Raw genomic sequence first — 23508 nt, 5'->3', positions numbered from 1 at the left:
CAACCACATCTCACACTCAACAAGTCACAAGGCACAATACATTCATACACATATATAAGCAATATGCTTACCGTCGCACTTGGTTCGATCTATTCAACACGATCGGGTGTGCGTTCAATTGCACCTTGCCCTCCTAATGTCACATAACATTGATCCAATTAGCCTTAACATAAACTTAATGAAAATATAAACTAAGGATGCTATATGATTTACAAGACACTAATGCCACAAAGTTCATGCAATCTAATCCTTTTGTCTTAGATCATCACATGACCTACTTGCACACATTCTGTCATAACTTTCTCTATATGAATCCAAATTCCCTGATTATTGAACCTACTGAAACTAGACATATATGGGTAGAACATATCCAAAATTCACATTAATATCACTTCTGCACAATATATGGCATGCAAAATGATTCTGTCCTGTTTCCAGCCAAGAAACAGACTACCCAGCTTTGCCTCTACCATAATGCACTCAACCTAGCTCACACTAATTACAATGGATTGCCAAATCCTTTTACAGACATATACTTAAAGTAGTTAGGAACACTTTTGTATAAAGAAACTTTCTCCAATTCGGAATCTAAGATCCTCAAAATGCTACATCAACATGGCTGCCTCACATGACATTCAATTTCGAGGCAGTCATGATCCATCTAGGTTTTCTTCCTCTATATATGGAATTAAAGTCCCATATTTTACAGAGGGTTTCATAACACATATAGGAACATAGTTTATTCTTTATGTATCTTCAAATTCGAACAATATCAATATGAAAAACATGCTCCAAAATGACGGAAAGCAGTACCCTAGATTTCTGTTTAGGGCACTTGATACATATCTTTCATTTGGACAGCCTATAACCACTTCAAACAATACCAAAACTCAACAAACTCAATAATAACTCATCCACAACAACTCCTATCATCATACCTAGGTATTTCATAATCTCAAACTCATAGAAAACAAGCTAAAACAACATACTAACCTTCAAGTTGTGTCTATCACCTAGTATGCTTCCTAACTTAACTTGTTTGGCTTGACAATGGAAGAAATTGGAAGAGTTTTCTTTGGAGGATGTTAGGGTATGAAAAGGGAAAGTTTGCTGAAGCTTTGGTCGAAATTGTGGCTGGAAAGCATAAAGAATGAGTTGTGTACATCCATTTGAAATGAAGAGGTGCATTTTGTCTCAATCTTGGGTGACATCATGCTTAAGTGAGGTGCTTGTTCACAAAACTCATTTCCAGCCCTCCGCAAGTCTAATTTAATCAATTAAGGACATGTTCATTCATTCATTTAAGTCCTAACTCAATTAACCAATCGTTACATCTTAATGACACACTAATCGTCTACTAATCGCATTATGCATACGAAACTTCCGATGCCAATGAGATGAATCTAAAATGTATGTATTCAATCATGAAAACATATATGAATGTGGGAAGATGTATATGTTAGGGTTTAGGGATGTTACAGACTATATTTAAGAGAAGTGTCTTTAAATTGAAATCAGTTAATAATAATAATAATAATAATAATAATAATAATAAAGTAATAATACTCATTTAATCAATTAAGTAATAATTGTAAATTTAATCATATAATAATTCAAGGTAGGTGAAGAGATATTGGATTAATTAATTGTATTTAATAAATATTATTATTACATCAACTGTTACAATTTATTGTACTATATAATGTAAGGAGTTTGTGATTTTTTTCTTCACAAATTTACATCCCTACAAACTTAAATCCTCAAGCACGGCTATGATGAATTTTGTTAGAGTTATATGAATTTTGTATGAATTGTTTTTTAATGAATATATTTTCATGCAGTATGGCAATGTTGCAAATGAAGTCTCGCTTCAACCAAATTAGCTACCTCTCTACCGAAAAAGACACGTGGAGAATAAGAGTCAGAGTTATTAGTTTATGGAAAACACTTAACACAAAAGAAAACAATTCCATAATGAGTTTGGATATGATATTGCTAGATAAAAAGGTATTTATGTGATATTTTTATATATTTATTAAAACTGAAAATCCATTGATATAATTTTTTGTTGCAAAATAGGGTAGCACCATTCATGGAAGTATCCGTAAAGCTCAAATTGATGGATTTCGAAGCAAATTACATGAAGGCAAAATTTATGTTATTGAGAACTCCAAAATTATACCAGGTTCGCAAAGCTACAGGCCTATTCCTGATGAGCATAAGATTGTGTTTCTTCTAACAACTAAAGTAACACAAGTGGATGAGATTGATTGCAAGATTGCTCTCCAAAAGTTTGAGTTTGTTACTTTTGACAAGCTTATTGATAGATGTGAAAACCATTTTGTTCTAACTGGTGAGATATTTGAAATATAGTTTTATAATTTAATTCAGTTTCAAATTAAATATTAATTTCAATTGATTTTACGATATATTAATTTTGCAGATATTGTTGGAAGAATCACAGCAATAAGCTCGATCAATGAAATTGATGTTAGTGAAAAGAAACGAAAGAAAGTAGATCTCGAGATGATGAATTATGAGTACGATCTGTAATTAATTTTTCTGAAATTTAATTTAATTTTCCTTATTTTTATCAAAATAAATATATATTTATACTTAGTTGCTTAATTATAGAGGGAAAATGATTAGAGCCATATTCTGGGGGAAAGTAGCCATAGATTTTGATTAAAGGTAAATTTCCATAAAAGATCTTTTAACATTAATGACCGTGAAGAAATTTTTGGGTAAGCACAATTACTAAATAGATACAAATATATTTTTGTATGTAATAAATAAAATTTTTTAAAAAAATTTAGGTCAATATACAACGACTACATCAATCAAGATATATTTGAATTTCAACATTCCCAGAAATTATGAACAAGGAAAATTCTTTTGTATATTAATGATTTTATCAATAACCAATTATCTAAAGTCTTTGTTATTATTTATAGGAATGTCAGAACCAAAGAATCCATTTGAATCATACCCAATGAAGACAACAATGAGGATTTGGAGAATAAAAAGTTTAGGAATAGAGTGAATAGAGATGATATTAAAAAAATTCAATGGGAATCAAAGGAGCAGGTAAAATTTATGTTTTTTAATTAAAAATTAAAAAATATATTATAATAATTATATAATTGGTCAGGAGAAGACTTTCACAGTGGCTGCTACAATAAAAAGCATCAATGATAAATTCAGATGGTACTATTTGGCATGTGAAATTTGCCGAAAGATGATACATTTTGGTATTAAGAATGTGAACAAAAACCAAGGACTGCAATTCTAAGGTAAAATTTAATAGTAAAATTACAATAATCTTTCTTTCCATATGGAATAAAATTATAAACATATATTATTTTTTTCATAATTACAGATATAAGCTCGAGATAGTAGTTGAAGACTTAAGTGATTATACGACATTTGTACTTTTTGATAGAGACGCATAGAATTTGTTAGGGATACCAGCAGTTGTTTTATTGGAAAAACAAAATTATTCTGCATTTGAAAAACATGTTTTATTCAATCGAATTGAAGGGAGAAAATATATATTTCAAATTCGATTAAGTGATTATAATCTGAAAGAAGGATATCAAAATTATACAAAAAAAAAAAAAATACCCGCGCAACCCGCAGGCACAATACTAGTATATTTTTAAAAAATAATAAAAAAAATATTTTAAAAAGCATTACAACAAAGTCCCACAAATTGGAAGTAGGCCCAAAGCCCAATTATTCAACCTTAAACACCAACAATTAGGCAAAAGCCTGGCCACTCTCTCTGTGCCCTTCCCTTTCCTCTGAACAGTCTAATTTTCTACCAAAATTTCCCAAAAATTTCAGTCGATCGATTTCAGTTCAATCGATCTCCACTCGGCGGCCGGCGCTCCAGTTCTCGACTTCATCAGTTTTCTCCATCGAACCGGTGCCGTTTCGCTTCTCTTCCATCTCTACCATTAAAGTTCGCCCAATTTGCTGCGTTAATTAGTTCATCCCTCTGCCATTGAAATAAGAGCAAGGTAAATAGTTTGTTTGATTTACATATCTCTGTGTTAATTAGTTCTTAGTGTTGGTTATTATTACTCATGGACTCTGTATGAATGTTTCTATTTTCTTATTATTTGGGGGTTTATGGCTCAGAAATTGGTGCTAATTTGAAACCATATGATTTTAATTTCAATTTCAATCGTTAGTTTCTCGAATGTTTCTATTTTCTTATTATTTTGGGGTTTATGGCTCAGAAATTGGTGCTAATTTGAAACCCTATAATTTTAATTTCAATTTAAATTGTTAGTTTCTCTGATGTAGAAAAGAAAAAGGGCTGCTTTCAAACACAAACGCCACTGTTTTGTCTAGTTTCTATATATAAACTATGAAGGTCCCCCTTCTCTCTGGTCTTCTAACCTTTTCTTCTCCTCTTTCATTGAGCACCGCCGCCGACCCCCCGACCCCCATTTTCTTCCTTTTTTTCCCAACTACTCACAACAAAGACCCAATTGATCCTATCTAGTTGAGGAGGAAGAGGGAAGCTTGTCTTCCTTCTTCCTCCTCCCCTGGTTTTGTTTTCTGCTAGTGTGTTTTCCTTTTCTTTTGGCTTGCATTAGTTTATTTTGGTTGGATCTATACTTTATCCGATCTCTGGATCCATTTGAAGTGCATCTGTTGGTTAAGATCTTTGTTTTTGTAACCTTTTCTGTTGTAGCAAGTGCAGAAAAGGTAGATCTTATCCGTAGATCACTGGATCTACGTGGTTGCAAAAGAAGGGACTTAGATCCGAAGTTTCAGAATGGTTCAAAGGATGAAGGTTGGACTACAGTTGCTATGCTGCGTATCTGGAGTTACGATAAATATATGTTTCAACTCTTTTCTACTTTAGATGTACCTTTAATGGTCTTTTTTGCTTTTGTAGTCTTTTTCTTGCCCATGTGGATCATGTATTAGGCTTAGCCTAGATGTATGTGAGGTTTTACTCATTGATGTTGTCATCATGTACTAGCAATTTTATTACTTAATGAAATTTGAGCATTTCCATAAAAAAAATAACTATGAAGTCATTGTGGTACAAATCGAACTATGATTTCGACAATTAGGTATTATCAGTTATCATTTGATGGCACAAGGGATTATATTTGGGATTTATAATGACGGGGTCTTTAAGTCTTTATCCAAAAGCTAAATTTATCAATTTTTTTGTTAGACCCATCTTAAATGTTTAAGAAGATATAATGTTTTTAATTTTAGCAATAAAAGTTGTTAGTGTGGATTAAGTGTGAAACAACAACCTGGAACACCTGAAGAATCTTGGTTATTAACAAAACTAGTTAACCACACTGGTTTTCTGATTTTTTGAGTTGACCTTCTAATCCTATGGAACTCTGAAGAATTGCTGCTACTCATAGCAGGTTTAATTCTGCTTTAGGATTTACAGTGGAATTGTCAATATTATGATATTCTGCTGCAACGTTTCTGAAATTTTAAACCTCTTCTAAAATGCTTACAGGCACTGATGCTGAGTGTGAATCAGGACCTTTAGAATAATCACTTTGCTTGTCATTATTCTCATTATCAAAACCCTGTAGTGCAGGTATATAAAACCGTATCTGAATTGTCATCAAAATCAGGAACAGAAGTAGGCAGTGGTAGAACAACTATTGTATTATCATCTGCATTTTTTTTTTTGAAAAAAACTGAATGTATCTTATCAGTTTTTGGAGGAAAAACATTTTCACAGAACACCATATCCCTAGGAATAGCAACTTTATGATCTTATAAATTGTATAACTTGTATCCCTTTTTCTCCAAAGAACCTCCTCCTACGTGAATTGCAGCAAAAAAATCTGCAGTGCAATTGTATAACTTTATAAATTGTTATAAATTGTATAACTTGTATACCACATAAGGATTCTTCCACCCCCAAATTCTAGATGGATGAACACTAATAAATTATTTGTACTAATTGATTTTGTCTTTGGATAGTTTGAATTAACTTTCAGTTGAACTTTTACTAAAGACTAGTGGTAAAGAGCTTATTGGTGGCCTGAAATAGGTTTCCTAACTTTGAAATTGACTTTTTGGAATTAACCAGATTAGACAGTACAAATAGCTTCTTGTTCTTCTTCTAAATTAGAATTCCTCTTTTGAAATTTGAAGGTAAATTTTGAATCCATCTTTTACATTATTGATCTTCCTCTTGTTTTACTACATCATTTTTTAACTCTTCTTATTTCATCTTATTTGCTACATTCTGATTTTCTCTTGTTCAATTTAAAGCTTCAAAATTTGCAAATCATTAAAATTAGGGTTTATGTGAGGTTGAATTTGATGCAGGTGTGAAGACTTACAATCAAAATGTCTGTAAGCACAGGAGATGTAATGAAGTTTGCTAACAAGAATTGTGCTTGTGGAAAACGATGTGAAGTCAAAATATCTGAGAGTTCAAAGAATCCAAATAGGTTATACTATTGTTGTAGGCAGAATGTGTGTGGGACTTTTATAGGATGGTGTTTTCCTGTAATTTCAAGTGCCATAAAGTGTAACTCAGAACAAGTTGGAGATGAGACATGGAGGAACCAAAAGCCCAATGGAGATAGTGGAAATAAATGAAGATTTAATGCAATTTCAAAGGGAGCTAAAGAATGATATGTTAAGCTTAATCATGAAGGAGAATAATGCTTTAAATGACAAGTTCAAGGCTATTGAATATAGCATATGCAACATAAAGAGGATGTTAATGATTTGTCTTGTGTTGATTTTTATTGGGATTTATGTGCTATTGAAGTAGTAGATTGTGTTTAGTAATTAGTATTTTAAGAACTTATAAATTTAGTTTTATAGTAGCGTACCGTTTTTTTTTTGTCATAACTTATAATTTTTTTTATAAATTTAACTACAACGCCTGCAAATCCAATTTTATTACTAAAAATTTTGAACATTTAATTTAAATTTAAATACTTAATTAATAAAAGTTAAAAACTTTTGATTTAATGGTTTTTCCTGACAAATTAATTTTTTTATTTTAATCCATAAAATAATATCCAAATGAGTTTTTTTTGAAGTATTTTCATTTATAAAATAATATTTAAATATTGAAGATTAACATTCATTAACTAAATTAACTATTGATAAATCAAAACTTCAAAAGATATTTTAGTGTGTATATATATTCAATTAGGTCATAACCATATTTTCAATTTTCAACACAGTACTGATAATTGTCACCAACGAAAAAGTTAAACAATATATAAATAAATTTGAATAAAAAAATTAAAGTATCTATTATTGGTATGAAAACAAAATAACTAATGAAAAAATGTAATGGGAATATAATAAGTACAAGATGCCTTTGCTTGAAATTGTGGGTTTGACTCCATGTAACAAGAATTTTTTGATAGAAAAATTAAGTGCTGAAATTTAAGTGCTGAATATGATCTGCCACAATATATTATTATTATTATGCCTTGTTTGATAAACCACTTAATTGCTTAAATTAAAATGTTAAGCACTTATTTATTTTAAGTGCGTTTGATAACAGTTGTTTCTCCACCACTTAAATTAGTTAATTAAGTTAAAAACCACTTATTTTGATAAGTAAAAATATTTAACTTAACATTTTAAGTTAAACATTATCAACTAATATTTTTATATAAATTAAATCATTCAATATTTTCAGCACTTATAATATTCAGCACTTAAAATTCAGTACTTATTTTTTCAGCACTTAATTTTCAGTTTTATCAAACAGCACCTTAGTCTAAATTTGGGTCCATTAATACTAATATTTAGTTATTATCATCTAAGACAATCAATGGTTAATATGTACATATAACATATAACTGATGTTTATATAAACCATCTAAAAGAGTGATTAACATTACAATACTATCAAATATTTATATGCCCAATCCTAGCTACAAGATCACCAATACTTGTTGTTGGACCACCCACCCAGCAAAGATAATTGCATGGGTCCTAACAAGAAAAATAATAAATTCAATATCGTTTTAGAGATAAATTCTAAAATAGATAATTATTTTGTTATATCCACAAATAAAAGAAAAATAATCCTTGGATACAAACTTACATCAGATGGGCATATGTAGATTTTACGCCCAACATGCTTTCCTGATGTTATTGTTATAGTTTCACAAATTCCACTACCACATCCACACTTCATATCCCTTGCCCGCATCACAAAGTTACAATTCTGAAAAACGTAAAAGGAAAACTATATATTAGCCCAAGAAACAAATGAGTTATATGATGCATTACAAAACAAATAACGCACAGGGGTTGTGCATGTGTATATATGATTCCCAAATTCTTCTTTCTCAACTGCAATTGATAATCTTGTCAATGCTCCACAATTAGGGCATGCATAGTCCTAATAGAAAAAAATGACTAATGCATGTCAGATCATGCTGAAATGGTAACAAAAATTCAAATAGAGCATTTCAAACATACATGGACATCATAATCATGTACGTTTCAATACCCGTTCAATGCCGCAACCTCTGAAAAATACATGGAAAAAGTAATAATGAATGTTTCAATGACTTAATCTATACCTTCTTGCATATCCTCTCTTCACTGAGGAAATTACTAAAAACTGTTTGAGCCTTTTCAAGCGTGTCAAATGATGCATGAATAGCATTTCTGTAACCACGAATCTCCTTTTCGCATGTTAGCCAGTTTTTATAAATTCTAGGGTTGTAGCCAACCAAAACAACATAATGTTTTTCTGTTCTTTTCTTCGAACTGCTCATTCTGACCGTTAGAAATTCAAATCCAGATACAAAAAGAAGGGAGAAATACTGATTATATTGATAGATAAGAGGGAAACTAAGATTAAAAAAGATAAATGGTTGAGCTAATGCCCTAAACTCCACATGAGACGCCCCCTCTCTACCAAAGTAGAGTCACTGCTATAGGCAGCTAAATATAACAACCAAAACAACCCTGTAACTTACTCTTTAACTATCAAACAACATGAAGGCAAGAATCCTAATTCAAGACATACCATAACCATCAAGACAAGATTAAATCCCTACATTTACAAATCAAAACACCTTAAGAGGCAAAATTTCTAAAATCAAAATGACAAACATATTATCCAGCCAACTAACTAAGTAAAACACAAACCCCAATTAGAACCAATGCTACTGCAGTAAAACACAAACACAAACCTAATCAATTGAATTTAACATATCATAAAAAAAAACCCAATAAAACACAAACACAAACTAAATAAAACACAACACCTAATTAGTTTAATTTAACAAAACCCCCAAATACATCAGTATTTCTCAAAAAAAACACAAAATTAGGTTTTGCTGCAGCTTACCTTTTGAATGATCGTTTTTTAAATTAAGAAGAGGTAGGGGGGTTAATTATAATTTTAAAACAAAATTTTTAATAAACATAAAACATCGATCATTAATACAAAATTTGTTTATGTTAATAAACAAAATTTTTTTGATGATATGTTAAATTCAATTGATTAGGTTTGTGTTTGTGTTTTACTGCAGTAGCATTAGTATATTAATCGATGTTTTATGTTTATTAAAAATTTTGTTAAATTCAATCGATGTTTTATGTTTATTAAAAATTTTGTTTTTCAGCAGAATGATCGTTTTTAAATTAAGAAGAGGTAGGGGGTTAATTATAATTTTAAAACAAAATTTGTAATAAACATAAAACATCGATCATTCTTCAACCCAGACAATCTTCAACGTAGGGACACAACCTGAAGCCCGGTCGTCGGCCGCCCTTCTCTTCTCTTCTTCTGCTGAAAAAGGTAAGCTGCAGCAAAACCTAATTTTGTGTTTTTTGAGAAATACTGATGTATTTGGGGTTTTTGTTAAATTAAACTAATAGGGGTTTGTGTTTTACTTAGTTAGTTTGTGTTTGTGTTCTATTGGGTTTTTTTATGATATGTTAAATTCAATTGATTAGGTTTGTGTTTGTGTTTTACTGCAGTAGCATTGGTTCTAATTGGGGTTTGTGTTTTACTTAGTTAGTTGGCTGGATAATATGTTTGTCATTTTGATTTTAGAAATTTTGCCTCTTAAGGTGTTTTGATTTGTAAATGTAGGGATTTAATCTTGTCTTGATGGTTATGGTATGTCTTGAATTAAGATTCTTGCCTTCATGTTGTTTGATAGTTTTTTATTAAGTAAAAGTTGGGTTACAGGCTAAGATCGGAATGCAAAGATCCCAACTAGGTTGGCAACTTCACAAAACCAATCAAAAACCCAGACCCGGATTTTATTAAACATGTTGTTTGATAGTTAAAGAGTAAGTTACATGGTTGTTTTGGTTGTTATATTTAGCTGCCTATAGCAGTGACTCTACTTTGGTAGAGAGGGGGCGTCTCATGTGGAATTTAGGGCATTAGCTCAATCATTTATCTTTTTTAATCTTAGTTTTCCTCTTATCTATCAATATAATCAGTATTTCTCCCTTCTTTTTGTATCTGGATTTGAATTTCTAACGGTCAGAATGAGCAGTTTGAAGAAAAGAACAGAAAAACATTATGTTGTTTTGGTTGGCTAGAACCCTGGAATTTATAAAAACTGGCTAACATGCGAAAAGGAGATTCGTGGTTACAGAAATGTTGTTCATGCATCATTTGACACACTTGAAAAGGCTCAAACAGTTTTTAGTTATTTCCTCAGTGAAGAGAGGATATGCAAGAAGGTATAGATTAAGTCATTGAAACATTCATTATTACTTTTTCCATGTATTTTTCAGAGGTTACAGTATTGAACGGGTATTGAAACGTACATGATTATGATGTCCATGTATGTTTGAAATGCTCTATTTGAATTTTCGTTTCCATTTTAGCATGATCTGACATGCATTATTCATTTTTTTTCTGTTAGGACTATGCATGCCCTAATTGTGGAGCATTGAGAAGATTATCAATTGCAGTTGAGAAAGAAGAATTTAAGAATCATATATACACACGCACAGCCCCTGTGAGTTATTGGTTTTGTAATGCATCATATAACTCATTTGTTTCTTGTGCTAATATATAGTTTTCCTTTTACGTTTTTCAGAATTGTAACTTCATGATGCGGGCAAGGGATATGAAGTGTGGATGTGGTAGTGGAATTTGTGAAACTATAACAATAACATCAGGAAAGCATGTTGGGCATACAATCTACATATGCCCATCTGATGTAAGTTTGTATCCAAGGATTATTTTTCTTTTATTTGTGGATATAACAAAATAATTATCTATTTTAGAATTTATCTCTAAAACGATATTGAATTTATTATTTTTCTTGTTAGGATCCATGCAATTATCTTCGCTGGGTGGGTGGTCCAACAACAAGTATTGGTGATCTTGTAGCTAGGATTGGGCATATAAATATTTGATAGTATTGTAATGTTAATCACTCTTTTAGATGGTTTATATAAACATCAGTTATATGTACATATTAACCATTGCTTGTCTTAGATGATAATAACTAAATATTAGTATTAATGGACCCAAATTTAGACTAAATATTAGTATTAATAACTAATAATAATAATATATTGCGGCAGACCATATTCAGCACTTAAATTTCAGCACTTAATTTTTCTATCAAAAAATTCTTGTTACATGGAGTCAAACCCACAATTTCAAGCAAAGGCATCTTGTACTTATTATATTCCCATTACATTTTTTCATTAGTCATTTTGTTTTCATACCAATAATAGATAATTTAATTTTTTTATTCAAATTTATTTATATATTGTTTAACTTTTTCGTTAGTGACAATTATCAGTACTGTGTTGAAAATTGAAAATATGGTTATGACCTAATTGAAGATATATACACACTAAAATATCTTTTGAAGTTTTGATTTATCAATAGTTAATTTAGTTAATGAATGTTAATCTTCAATATTTAAATATTATTTTATAAATGAAAATACTTCAAAAAAACTCATTTGGATATTATTTTATGGATTAAAATAAAAAAATTAATTTGTCAGGAAAAACCATTAAATCAAAAGTTTTTAACTTTTATTAATTAAGTATTTAAATTTAAATTAAATGTTCAAAATTTTTAGAAATAAAATTGGATTTGCAGGTGTTGTAGTTAAATTTCTAAAAAATTTATAAGTTATGACAAAAAAAAACGGTACGCTACTATAAAACTAAATTTATAAGTTCTCAAAATACTAATTACTAAACACAATCTACTACTTCAATAGCACATAAATCCCAATAAAAATCAACACAAGACAAATCATTAACATCCTCTTTATGTTGCATATGCTATATTCAATAGCCTTGAACTTGTCATTTAAAGCATTATTCTCCTTTATGATTAAGCTTAACATATCATTCTTTAGCTCCCTTTGAAATTGCATTAAATCTTCATTTATTTCCACTATCTCCATTGGGCTTTTGGTTCCTCCATGTCTCATCTCCAACCTGTTCTGAGTTACACTTTGTGGCACTTGAAATTACAGGAAAACACCATCCTATAATAGTCCCACACACATTCTGCCTACAACAATAGTATAACCTATTTGGATTCTTTGAACTCTCAGATATTTTGACTTCACATCGTTTTCCACAAGCACAATTCTTGTTAGCAAACTTCATTACATCTCCTGTGCTTACAGACATTTTGATTTTAAGTCTTCACACCTGCATCAAATTCAATCTCACACAAACCCTAATTTGAATGATTTGCAAATTTTGAAGCTTTAAATCTAACAAGAGAAAAGCAGAATGTAGCAAACAAGATGGAATAAGAAGAGTTAAAAAATGATGTAGTAAAACAAGAGGAAGAACAATAATGTAAAAGATGGATTCAAAATTTATCTTCAAATTTCAGAAGAGGAATTCTAATTTAGAAGAAGAACAAGAAGCTATTTGTATTGTCTAATCTGGTTAATTCCAAAAGGTCAATTTCAAAGTTAGGAAACATATTTCAGGCCACCAATAAGATCTTTACCACTAGTCTTTAGTAAAAGTTCAACTGAAAGTTAATTCAAACTATCCAAAGACAAAATCAATTAGTACAAATAATTTAGGCCTAATACACAAATAACCCCCTGAACTTGTCCAAATATTGCAACTGCCCCCCTCAACTTTCAATTGTAACAACTTACCCCTCAAACTTGTCCAATTGTAAAATATAACCCCTCAAATTGTCCAATTGTAAAACATAACCCCAAATTGAGATTTTTTTTTACCCCGTACTTGAAGCAACCTAAAAATGTTTCCCCGAATTCGTATCACGCTATGAAATCTTCAATGGAGCTATTTCTCCACATAAACACATTTTCACCCACATAATATCCCAAAACTTTGAATCAAGAAATTACTAAAAAACGAATAGCAATAACAAAAATAAGAAGAAGTTGAAGTTGAAGAATAAGTTGAAGAATTGAGGATTTGGTTACTTAAATACTAATTTTTTTTGGTCTAAAGATCTGATTATCACATTCCTCGAGCGTTTGTAGCTTTTGTATTTCACGTGTTTCTTCAATTGTAGTCCGTGTCAGCAATTTGGGATTCTGTTTTACAATTGAACAAGTTTGAGGGGTTATGTTTTACAATTGGACAAGTTTGAGGGGTAAGTTGTTACAATTGAAAGTTGGAGGGGGCAGTTGCAACATTTGAACAAGTTCAGGGGGTTATTTGTGTATTAGGCCAATAATTTATTAGTGTTCATGCATCTAGAATTTGGGGGTGGAAGAATCTTTATGTGGTATACAAGTTATACAGTTTATAACAATTTATAAAGTTATACAATTGCACTGCAGATTTTTTTGCTGCAATTCACGTAGGAGGAGGTTCTTTGGAGAAAAAGGGATACAAGTTATATAATTTATAAGATTATAAAGTTGCTATTTCTAGGGATATGGTGTTTTGTGAAGATGTTTTTCCTCCAAAAACTGATAAGATATATTCAGTTTTTTCAAAAAAAATGCAGATGATAATACAACAGTTGTTCTACCACTGCCTACTTCTGTGTGATTTTAATTCAATTGAGATTTTTTTAAATCTAAAAACACTTTCCTCATTAATTACAAATATTTAAGATACATAGCATATTTTGAATCTCTTTCAATGAGAAATTTTATTTATTTTTAATCAGGCTATTATTTTCTAAACTAAAGATTAATACTAAAATGAAATGTAAAGATTAAAATACGAAAAACTAAAAACTAAAAATGTGATAATCCTTAAGAATTCTCAAGGAGAATCTAAATTTTGGACAAATCAATTATGTGGACCAGATTTAAATATAGTCCTGTCCAGTTTTACTTACCTCGGAAAAAAAAGAGTATATATTTTTTACGTTTTCTCAATTTAAGGATCTACTGATTCCGGTTGAATGCCCGAACTTCTGGTTCTGCGCATGAACAAGAACTACGTGCATGAACTGAAACTGTTGAAACTATGGTAAAAATCGACAATTCCTTCCTGGCGGATAAAATAATTTCAAGGACTGTATTTCCTATTCCTACTTTCTAATATATCTGTCTGAGAAGAGTTGATCTGCTGTTTCTTAGAGAGATAAATGTAGGTGTTTAAGGAAATGATATGATAAAAGAAGAAATTATGTGGGTGTAATGTAGGAATTGAATAATTTTTTTACAAAGAGATATGACGAAGGGTTAAGTTTATAGAAAAGAGATAAAGGTTTCTGGGGAGAGTTAATTTTTTTTCTAGGAAAATCATCTGTCTTGTTCCTGATACTGCAGTTGCGGAACCTGAGATGCAATTTTCTTGAAAAATTTCCTCTCCCTTCTGATGTATTTGCATGCTGAATTTCTTTCCTGTAGACTTCTTCTGTGCATCAAATCTCCAGTTTATCTTCTTTGAGAAAACTTGTTTTTTTTATCTGCAGATATCTAAATGCAAACGTTAAATAACAACGAGGATTTAGTCCTAGCGACCATCCTCAAAATAAAAAAAAACTATAAAAATAAATAAATACATATATTATAAACCAAGGTTCGAAATAAACACGAAAAATATAAATTTTTGTTAAAAATTTGGCGTTCCCCGGCAACGGCGCCAAAAACTTGTTGAGCGATTTCCGCAAGTGCACGGTTTCGCTTGTAGTAATAAAAAGATATCGAACCCACAGGGAACGCTTTTTAACGAAAACTTATTTTAATTCAGTTTGATTCACGTTTTAGGTTTATAATATGGAAAATCGTTAATTGAATTTGTTTTTGAGATTGATTTAATAAGAATCAGATAAGAATATATGTAGAATGTTAGAAATCAATTCTGTTTTGAGGTTGAATTACAAAATAGAAACGTTTAGTGTTTAAAATAAGAGATTAAATGTATTCGTTTGCATTAAGCAAAGAAAACAACTTTAAACTTTGTATAAATTATAAAAGTGTAATAACGTAAACTCCTTCAATTAAAAGGCTTTGAACCGCAGACAATCCTCCTACGGTCGGGTTAGATTGCTACCTTAACCAAATTAATACTTATTTCCGATAAGCCGACTTAACGATCATATCGTCCGTAAGAATGAATTTGCTTGAGTGTTCAACAAAGTTTCCTTGTAAAGATATTGAATTTAACTATGTTTTAATGAAAACACCAGAACTCACTTCGGATCCTTTACCAAAGTGCTACATAAAATTATATTGAATTGTATGAACTTTATTAGATGAAGTGTGAATTTGATACAAGTTTACAGAGAATAAAAAGCATGGAAGCTGTTAAGCCCAAAATATACCTAAAATATCATATATAAATACATTAAATTTACATTGAAATCTTGCTAATTATATTCATTTAGAATACTTTTACGTCTTTATTTACTTCTTTGATGCAAGGTACTTAATTATTTGGTTAAAACCAAATAGGAGCTAAAACGGAGGAAAAACCTAAATTACGTGCCAAGAATACGTATCAATCAAGAGACCGACTCAAAGAAGACAAGAAGCAGCCGAAAGACGGGGACGGAAGCCCCTGTCGTGACTGAGATTTTCGGAATCTCAGTCGCGACATACGATCACCAGTCGTCGGAAATTCGAAGTCTTCAGCTCGCCCCTTCACCCCCTGTCGCGACTGAGATTTTCGGAATCTCATATGAGACAGCGAAGAATTCTGCACAGATTTCACATGTTTAATTCCAAAAAATGCGTCTGTTCGTTTGGATAAAAGCGACCCTTCACCAGCGGACATGACCCTTCATTTACAACCCTTCACCAACTATAAATAAGTGATCCATTTCAGAAATCAATGTTGTTGGGTAAGTTAGAAAAGATAGAGAAATCAGAGAGTTATTATGTTGAGTTTCTGATTCAGAAAGAGTCAGAAAGTTAGATTTCATTTCTGTGTAAACAAACTTGATGTACACAAGTTGTTATTAGATTAGTTATAAACACAGTAGTATTAGTTTAGTTTCAAAGGTTAATCAGAGACAAGTTTTCATCTTGGTAGTGGACCTAGGGGTCTCTATTCCGAAGATTCAGCAAGAAGAACTAACGGCTGAAGCGCAAAGAGGTCTGACAAGCCTACGGAGTTTGAGGGAAAGATTGACAACCCGGATCTCAAAGTTTTCATTAAAATGCTATCCATGTTTCTTCTTCTCTGTTAACTTGTGAAGATTCACAATTCACTAATAATATATTTATTTTATTCAATACATTCTTCCTGTGATTATTTTGATATTGTTCTGACAAAATGATTTTCAAAATGATAAATTGGTGTTTTTATTAAAACGTTTTATACAATCATATTTATATAGAAATTTTGTTGAACACTTGAAAGAATTAGTTTTTATGGATGATATGATCGTTAGCGCAGCTTATCGGATATAAAATACTAATTTGATTAAGGTAGAAATCTGCTCCGATCCAGAGAGATTTCTACGGTTCAAAGCCATTTAATTGCATAAATTCTTGTATTATTACATGTTCATAATCTTACCAAAGTTATAGTTGCTTTCTTTGCTTAATGAAAATAAGTTTTATACCTTCTATTTATTCCAACTACGGAAGCATCTGTCTTGTAATCAAAATCTCAAGACAGAATTGTTCTCTAAATTCAATATAATATTCTCATCTAATCCTAATTTATCCGAACCAATACAATCAATTAAATGATTTTCTTTAGTTAAACCTAAAGACGTGAATAAAACCGAATTAAATAAGTTTTTAGTTAAAAAGCGTTCCCTGTGGGTTCGATATCTTTTATTACTACAAGCGTATACCGTGCACTTGTGGAAATCGCTCAACAGAAGCATTCAAAATGACATTGGAGTTCCGGGTCGTCAATCCTTTCCTCAAACCTCGTTAGAGTTTGTCAGGCTCCGGGGTTGAATCCGCTACTTAATCTTCTCGCTGAATCTTCAGAATAGAGATGGTTCTTCTACTACCAAAATGTAAACTAGTCTTGAACAAATCTTAATCTAAATCTAATTGCTACTGTGTTTGTAATTAATTTAAGAACAACTTGTGTACGGTAAGATTGCTTTACAGAAATGAAATCTAATCTCTGACTCATTTCCGAGTCAGAGTTTCTGCATAAATTCTGCACTCTTCTTAATTAATCTATTCTCTATGAACTCTGAAATCAACTCTTTATTTATAGATGTTGAAGAGTCGTGTTCAAGGGTCGTGTCCGCTGCGAAGAGACGTTTCTATCCACCCGAACAGATGCGTTTCTTTGAAATTAAACATGTGAAAATGGTGCTGAAAGACCTGCTGATCCTACCGAGATTAATTAAATCTCTACCGAGATTAGGGAGCTGTTGATTTGTCTTCGAAATGAAGGAGAGAGGCACCGGAATTTAGCATGTCGCGACCGAGATTAGGGAATCTCAGTCGTGACACGGGTGATTATTCCCGTCTTTGACTTCGTTTCCCGTATTCGTTTCGGTTCATTTGATTTTCTTCGTCTTTGACTCTTTTCGTAGGGTTTTTCCTTCGTTTTTGGCCTCTTTTCGTTCCTATTTGGATTTTACCAAATATTTATGTACCTTGCATGAAAGAAATATATTCGGACGTAAAAGTACTCTAAATAGATATAAACAGCACAAATTCGTAGCAAAATTGATGTAAATATTGATGATATTTTAGGTATATTTTGGGCGTAACACCCACCATCGAAATGGATGCTCCTATACATGGTAAGGATGATAACGATGGTGGAAATGGTATTGATTATCAGAACTACAATAATGATGATTATCTGAATAATGATAATCATGATCATTATGATGAGCATTATGATAATGATTATTGTTATGATAATGGTGACAATGTGGAAAATGAAGATATCACTCGGAATGAAATTCCTGTTAAAAGTGTTCATGAAACAGCTAAACAATCTGAATGCGTCCAAAGTATCCTATATGAGGATGGTGATGAAGATAGAATGAAAAGGATGACTGATCCATTTCGATGGCTTCCAAAGCCATGTGCTGCGCCCGTGAATATGATTGCACCTAAGCAATCAAACGGATGGACTACTTTGAGGGTCAATGATATATTTTCAAACAAAGTTGAATTGCAAGATTCACTTGGAAAATATGCAATTGAAAATTCGTTTGAATGGAAGGTTTACAAATCAAACAAGTCTTTGTTTGAAGTGAAATGTAAAGATGTGGACAAATGTAAATGGAGGGCTAGAGGGATCATCATTCCAGGTTCCAATATGTTCAGGCTTTCAAGAATGGATGGTATGGACATACACACTTATGGGAGAGATCAGATATGTCCGCACCATAGGTAAGCGGGGAAACGTGTTGCAGGGATACTACTCCGAACTAGGTTTGATTTGGAAATCGGGTGCATCGACCAAAAGATATTGTTTTCGATTTTGAACGAGATTTTTCTGTTAATCTCTCTTATATGCAAGCTTGGAGAGTAAGAAACTGGGCATTGGAAGCTCAGAGTGGTTCGCCGGAGGAATCGTTTATGTTGTTACCGGACTACTGTGAGATGTTGAAGAGTACAAACCCGGGAACCGTGACACATATCGAGACAGATGATGATGATCACTTTAGATTTTTCTTTATGGCTTTTGGTGCTTCATTGAGAGGTTTTAAACAACATATTCGACCTGTCATAGCCGTTGATGGAACTTTTCTAAAAGGTAAATATCCCGACATATTATACATTGCAGTTGCCATTAATGGGAACAAACAGATCTTTCCTATTGCATTTGGAGTTGGCCCGAAAGAAAGTAATGAATCGTGGCTTTGGTTTATGAATAAATTGAAAGAGTGTATGCACGATGTTGAAGATAGCCATTATATCAGATCGAAATCAGAGCATTATACATGTAGTTAATTTGTTTTTCCTAATGCTATACATGGGGCATGCGCTCATCATCTGCAACAAAACGTGAAGGCCAAATATCATGGAATTCGAAAGATAGATGAGGCGTTTTGGAAATGTGCAAAATCCTATCGGGTATCTGATTTTGAGGAAAACTTTGCGACACTTCGTGCATTACATTCTGGTGCTGCCGATTATTTACTGCAAGCTGGAAAAGAGAAATGGTCACGTGCATTCTTCTGTGGTCGTCGGTATAACAGTATCACCACGAATATAGCAGAATCATTCAACGCGTTAATGGTGGAGGCTAGACGTCTACCAATCACAATGTTGGTTGAGTTCATACGCATGACACTATAGAAATGGTTTTACGAGAGACGTACAGAAGCAGGTTATAAACGTGTCTTTTATTTTATTTTATTTATAATACATAGTTATTTCTAAGATTTTTTTTCTGCAGAAGAACGTGTAGGGTATTTGACCAAGTGGGCGGAAAAAAAGATGACAAAGCGTGTACAGACAGGAATACGTTGTTCGTATTTCCCTGTCGATAATCACACCTTTCAAATTGGTGATCGGGTAAAGGGGGGACTTGTTGATTTAAATGTAAGAACATGTACGTGCAGGAAATGGCAACTAGCCCAATTTCCATATGAACACGTATGCAAAGTTTCTTCCAAATCAAGGATGGATAACGCCTATAGGTGGGTGCACCGTTACTACACCAATGAGTCACTTAAGTTGGCATGGGCTAAGTCGATATATCCACTTGGTCACCAGTCGGAATGGAAAGTGAACGAGAATCCTATGAAAGTGCTTCCTCCTAAGAAGGAGGGGCGGTCTACTGGTCATCCAAAAGGTCAGAAAAGAAGGCCATCCGTGGGTGAAGATGTAATCTGCACAAGGTGTAGCAGATGCGGGACATCGGTCATAATCGTTTGAATTGTCCCTCCATGCTTCCAAATACCACACGGCTTCCTAGTGTAATCTCAAGTTCATCAAGTTGTTCTAACACTACTACCTCGAAGCATTTATGATTGAGTTGATTAATATCATTTGTCTTTAACATTGTGCTTGTTCAAACTTTTGAATTTAGTACGTTATGATTTCTGTATCATTAATTAATATCATTTGTCCTTAACATTGTGCTTGTTTTAAGACTTTATGATTTATGATTCTAAGGGGAAACCAACTTTATAGTAGTAAATGAAGCATTGATGGGACCAAGGTTGTCGCATTTTATTGTTGAATGCGCTCAAATGCGACAATGTTGTTATATAACCTTGGCGCATTTGAGCGCATTCCAGCGAAATGCGACAAGGTTATATAACAACATTGTCGCATTTGTTGTTGAATGTGCTCAAATGCGACTCAGACACCACCAGTTGGGCAAAACTTGTCGCATTTGATCGCATTCAAGCAAAATGCGACAAGCTTATATAGCAACATTATCACATCGGTTGTTGAATGCGCTCAAATACGACTCGGACACCACCGGTTGGGCAAAACCTTGTCGCATTTGAGCGCATTCAGGCAAAATACGACAAGCTTATATAACACCATTGTCACATCTTTTGTTAAATGCGCTCAAATGTGACTTAGACACAACCGGTTGGGCTCAAAAGTGACATAAATAGAACACAATAAAGGGACATAAACATAACATAATATATACCAAAAACATAATATTACAATATCATTTGAAATTATCTAACAACCGACCATGAAACAACTCAACTGCAAGGTGCAAACGGAAGAAAGCACTATCCATAGAGTTGTATGGATATACATATGAGTCATCGTGCGGTAGATCACGTAATCCACTTAAGAATTGTGCGTTTATGCAAGTCCAAATACCACAGTCATTTGATCCGGACATTTGTTGTGGCACTGATGGGGACTACGCCTAGTAGGTTATGAATAGAGTGTGGATGATGGGCGAGAATATATAGGTGTAAGGGATGCACGTGTTCTTAGATTCTACTAGACGCGGCTACTTAGGGGCAAGTGTACCCCATCGTATCAAGTAATAATCCGGTTAAGACCGGGTATCGAATCCACGGGATTTATAACTACAAGTACTAAACGACTCGGTTTTATATGTTATCTAAGCGGTGAATACTTTGAGTTGATTCGGGGGACAACTACAAACTACTCCTAACTACATGTGAGATAAGTTTATATAACAAAACTCTACGAAATGATATGGATGGCGATAAGTTATAAATATGACAAACAATGACTCTCAATATATAAACGGTTAATGTTTTACTCTTGCAATGACGACTACGTGTAGTGTGACCGATCCGTGAAGTACTTAGACTACGTGGTTCCTAGTCAAGGCGTGTCTAATGCTTGGGACCAGAAATTAGGGCCCGTAAGTTCCATGGTTTGTCAATTCCTATGGTTTCTAGAGCGTCACTTCCGGTAAGGCAACACCTATATGAATCCCTAAAGATAACCCGAATGGCGTCGGAAATCGCGTTCTCCTACACAATAATCAATTACGAGTATCAAAACAAGTAGCAAACGTCAACACAAATATAGAGAAAGAGATTATGAATCATAAATCATAAATATGGAGGATGTAAATGTGAAATACAACCAAGCCTAGTACATAGGAAGAGTACAAGCTAATTAGCAAGTGAAAAGGGAAGAATCCACCCTCGGAACTAGCTAACCGGACTCAAGGCCGTCTCTTAGGACTTGGAGGTGGAGCTTTCGAGCTTGGTGAACGGAGATGGAACGGAACTTTGATGGAATGTCGGGATCAACGAACAAGCTCTCAAGGTGGAAGAGAATTGCTATGTAAACTAAAATCTCAAACTATCTAACAAGAACTATTATATATCAAAAGTGTATATAAGGTCTAAGATCATGTATATGAGATAGATTTTTTAAATGAGTGCTAGTCACTCTTATTTATACACATCAAGCTAGGGTAAAGTTGTAATTTCATGAGATACAAGCATGGAGGAACATGATTTTCTGCAAATTTCCCATGATACGCCTCACGTATGGTGGAGTACGCCTCGCGTGTTTGCCCATTCCGTCAGAAATCTTCTGCATGTGGACCAAATCCAGATCTTGTTGTCTCAACCACGCCTCGCGTAGACTGGGATGCGCCTCGCGTGTTTGAGTTTCTGAGATTTTATTGCTTGAATTGGGTCATTTACGCACCGCGTAGATGAGTCTCTGAGCTTTTTGCATTGAATAACTTCCTTACACGCCCCGCGTGTAAGGTGGTACGTCTCGCGTAGGGTAGTTGACTCAGGGAGACCATGCAGTCTGACTTTCAGGATTAGGCTTATCATTTCTGACACATGTTCCACGCCTCGCGTGGTTGTTGATACGCCCCGCGTATTGCTGAGTAGATCCCACGTGGTACCTGTGGATAAGGCTATTATTGTTGAAACACCTTTCCACATAATTTTGATTTGACAAAATTATTTAAGTATAATTTAAAATATATATTCTAAACACACTAAGTTTAAATGCTTTGATTTATTCTACTAATGTGTTTGTTCAATGTTGAGTTAAAACTGTTATATGACATAAGGATTAAATGGCCCAAGCCCATTACGGAAGCCAAGGCCCAAGTCAAACAACTCAGTACACTCGGCCCGCGTTTGTCAAAACGTTACCGTTCTAAACAAAACACAACTCAGCAAACGGAAGGATCTAGAAGACCTTCGGGAACAACTTCAAGATGAAGCTGCTGAGTAGTCTCGACAAAGCGTACAAGACAGCAGCTGGCATAGCAAAACTTCCAGACAAAGTATTTCCCTTTTGGGCAAAGTTCAGACGACACAGTATGCTGTCCAGTTGACTTTACCATAAAAAGAGAGACAGTCTGCTGAGCTGACCGAGGACAGAAGATACACAATTCTGATTGGCCGAGAGCTCTGAGCAAGTCAGGATGACAACGACATGTAGCCGTTTCCCTCCAACGGTTATTTTGAAATTCGAAATGACCGATGCCCAGACGTCTCTATAAATAGTGCCATCACAAGCTTCACAACACACAGAACTTGATCAAGCAGTTACGCTGACCAAATTTCTACAAGTTCTGCAAGCAAAGAAGCAAAGCAAATTCTTACACTACATTTCTTATATCTGTGTAAAAGTCTAGAGTGATTGTTAAATCGTCTAAAGTGTCTTAGCAAACCTTTGTATAGGACAAACCACTTATCATTTCTAGAGATAGAAAGGAGAGGCTGAGTACTCGGTTTTAGTA

The 23508-nt window shown here is 33.1% G+C and overlaps 1 long non-coding RNA gene across 1 annotated transcript; it reads left to right on the top strand.

The window, feature by feature from the left end:
- The first annotated feature begins 3744 nt into the window (after positions 1 to 3744).
- On the top strand, positions 3745 to 5046 carry LOC136235829 (uncharacterized). Its single transcript, XR_010691957.1, has 2 exons — positions 3745 to 4022; positions 4706 to 5046. It is a non-coding gene; the product is annotated as an uncharacterized lncRNA (long non-coding RNA).
- The last annotated feature ends 18462 nt before the right edge of the window (positions 5047 to 23508 follow it).

The sequence above is a fragment of the Euphorbia lathyris genome, chromosome 7 (genome assembly GCF_963576675.1).
Source record: "Euphorbia lathyris chromosome 7, ddEupLath1.1, whole genome shotgun sequence".
NCBI lineage: Eukaryota > Viridiplantae > Streptophyta > Magnoliopsida > Malpighiales > Euphorbiaceae > Euphorbia > Euphorbia lathyris.
The sequence above is the reverse complement of the archived record's forward strand: the minus strand, read 5'-3'. Positions and strand labels throughout refer to the sequence as shown.